We start from the raw sequence: 3,390 nt of genomic DNA, 5'->3' as shown, positions 1-3,390 counted from the left end.
GAATTTAAACCCTCTACTTTATTCCTTTTTAGTTCAGTCCCTGCAGCTGTTTCCACTTTTCCACTTTATCTCCAGATGCTTTTGGATTGAGGGGAGTGGTTTTGGCGTACTCTCCCTATCCTGTCCACAAGCAAAAACAGTTCCCTGCCCTCCAGGGCTTCTCTCTCCCCCAGTTCACCTCTGTGCACCATGCATCTGCTGAGTTCTGTGGTTCAGGTTGTGCAGATTGTTGTGGTAATCCTCAAATCCGTTTTCTAGGTGTGCAGGATGGTTTAGTGTTGATCTGGCTGCATTTCAGGGATGAGAGATGCAAAAAACAAAAACAAAAACAAAAAAAACCCTTCCATGCTGTTCCGCCATCTTGGCCCTGCTGTTTATTTATTTGTGTGTGTGTGTGTGTGTGTGTGTGTGTGTGAGAGAGAGAGAGAGAGAGAGTGAGCAGGGGAAGGACACAGAGAGAGGATGACACAGAATCTGAAGAGGACTGCAGGCTCTGAGCTGTCAGGACTGAGCCCTATGCAGGGCTCAAACCCATGAATCACAAGATCATGACCTGAGCCTGTTGGACCCTGAACCAACTGAGCCATCCACACACTCCTCTCCCTCTAATCTGAATGACAGCCTTGCTGGATAAAGAATTTTTGGCTAAATATTTCCCCCATTCATCACATTGAATATTTTCTGCCACTCCCTCCAGCCTGCCAAGTTTCATGGACAGGTCTGCTGTCAATGTTATATGCCTACATTTGTAGGTTAGTGACCTTTTATCCTTAGCTGCTCTCAGAATTCTCTCTTTACATTTGTATTTTGCACATTTTACTATGATGTGTCATGGTGTTGACCTGTTTTTGTTGATTTTGGGGGGAGTCCTTTGTGTCTCTTGGAACTTGAATGCCTGTTTCCTTCCCCAGATCCATGGAGTTCTCAGCTAAAATTTGTTCAATAAACGTTCTGCCCCTTTATCACACTCTTCTTCTGGGATCCTGTGATACAGATATTCTTTCCCTGGATGCAATCACGGAGTTCCCCAAGTCTCCCTTCATGATCCAATAGTTTCCTTTCCCTCTTCGTTTCAGCTTCCTTATTTTCCACAATTTTTCTTCTATATAACCTATTTTCTCCTCTGCTTCTTCAGTCCTCAGTGTGACTATATCTAGTTGGTTTTGAATCTCAGTTATAGCAATTTTTTTTATTTCAGCCTGACTAGGTTTTAGGTCTTTTATCTGTGTAGAAAATGTTTCAAGCCTTTTTCAAACCTCGCTAGTGTTCTTATTACTACTGTTCTAAATTGTTGTTCAGATATATTGCTTATATCTGTTTTGAGCAAGTCCCTGGCTGTGTTTTCTTCTTGACTTTTCTTTTAGGGAGAATTCCTGTGTGTTGTCATTTTGGCTAGGTTTCTATCTTTCACTTGTTTTGAAAGATTGTTATGTTTCCTGCACCTGAGAATAATGCTATATTAAAAAGGGTTAGCGTTAGGGTTATATATATATCCTGTTCAGGACCTGGCAGTGTAGGAAGTGTTTCTGGTGTATGCTGTGTGCATTCTACTGTTGTGTTTTGGCTGCTCTTTCCCCTGGTCATTCCTATGCAGAAGTCCTTCTTGCTGGAGGTGGGGAGTGTTTGGAACATTAACTAAGTGTGCTTTGATGGTTGGTTAAAACAGGCCTGAAAAAGAATTTTAAAAGCTTAATGCAGAAAAGAGAGAGAGTGCGAATGAGATTGAGAGAGTAAGAAAAGAAATAAAACATACTCAGTCAAAAAACCGTAAGCCTGATTCTCAAGAAAAACAAAGAAAATAAAGAAAAAAATAAGAAAAAGGGGCGCCTGGGTGGCTCTGTCTGTTGCGTGTCTGACATGGGCTCTGGTCATAATTTCAGGGTTTGTGAATTTGAACCCCGCATCAGGCTCTGTGCTGACAGCTTGGAGCCTGGAGCCTGCTTCGGACTCTGTGTATCCCTCTCTCTCTGCCCCTCAAACCCACTCGTACTCTGTCTCTGTCAAAAATAAATAAATGTTGAAAAAAATTTAAAAAAAAGAAAAAGAAAGAGAAAAAAAGAAGCTGCTCCAGGAAAAAATAAAAAGAAGACAGAGAGAAAGAAAAAAGGAAAGGAAGGGGAAAAAACAAACAAACAATGAAACAAACAAACAAACAAAAACTATGGGCCAGGTTCCAAAAGAAAAAAAAAAGAAAGAAAAAATTATGTAAGCCTGGTTCTATTACTGTCATAATTGCAGGTGATGCTTTTTTTAAATTTTTTCAATATATGAAGTTTATTGTCAAATTGGTTTCCATACAACACCTAGTGCTCATCCCAAAAGGTGCCCTTCTCAATATCCATCATCCACCCTCCCCTCCCTCCCCCCCCATCAACCCTCAGTTTGTTCTCAGTTTTTAAGAATCTCTTATGCTTTGGCTCTCTTCCACTCTAACCTCTTTTTTTTTCCTTACCCTCCCCCATGGGTTTCTGTTAAGTTTCTCAGGATCCACATAAGAGTGAAACCATATGGTATCTGTCTTTCTCTGTATGGCTTATTTCACTTAGCATAACACTCTCCATTTCCATCCATGTTGCTACAAAGGGCCATATTTCATTCTTTCTCATTGCCACGTAGTACTCCATTGTGTATATAAACCACAATTTCTTTATCCATTCATCAGTTGATGGGCATTTAGGCTCTTTCCATAATTTGGCTATTGTTGAGAGTGCTGCTATAAACATTGGGGTACAAGTGCCCCTATACATCAGCACTCCTGTATCCCTTGGGTAAATTCCTAGCAGTGCTATTGCTGGGTCATAGGGAAGGTCTATTTTTAATTTTTTGAGGAACCTCCACACTGGTTTCCAGAGTGGCTGCACCAATTTGCATTCCCACCAACAGTGCAAGAGGGTTCCCGTTTCTCCACATCCTCTCCAGCATCTATAGTCTCCTGATTTGTTCATTTTGGCCACTCAGACTGGTGTGAGGTGATATCTGAGTGTGGTTTTGATTTGTATTTCCCTGATGATAAGGAGCGACGTTGAACACCTTTTCATGTGCCTGTTGGTCATCTGGATGTCGTCTTTAGAGAAGTGTCTATTCATGTTTTCTGCCCATTTCTTCACTGGGTTATTTGTTTTTCAGGTGTGGAGTTTGGTGAGCTCTTTATAGATTTTGGATGCTAGCCCTTTGTCCGATATGTCATTTGCAAATATCTTTTCCCATTCCGTTGGTTGCCTTTTAGTTTTGTTGGTTGTTTCCTTTGCTGTGCAGAAGCCTTTTATCTTCATAAGGTCCCAGTAATTCACTTTTGCTTTTAATTCCCTTGCCTTTGGGGATGTGTCGAGTAAGAGATTGCTATGGCTGAGGTCAGAGAGGTCTTTTCCTGCTTTCTCCTCTAAGGTTTTG

The sequence above is a fragment of the Panthera uncia genome, assembly GCF_023721935.1.
Source record: "Panthera uncia isolate 11264 chromosome B2 unlocalized genomic scaffold, Puncia_PCG_1.0 HiC_scaffold_25, whole genome shotgun sequence".
Lineage (NCBI taxonomy): Eukaryota > Metazoa > Chordata > Mammalia > Carnivora > Felidae > Panthera > Panthera uncia.
This window is presented reverse-complemented; position numbering follows the sequence as displayed.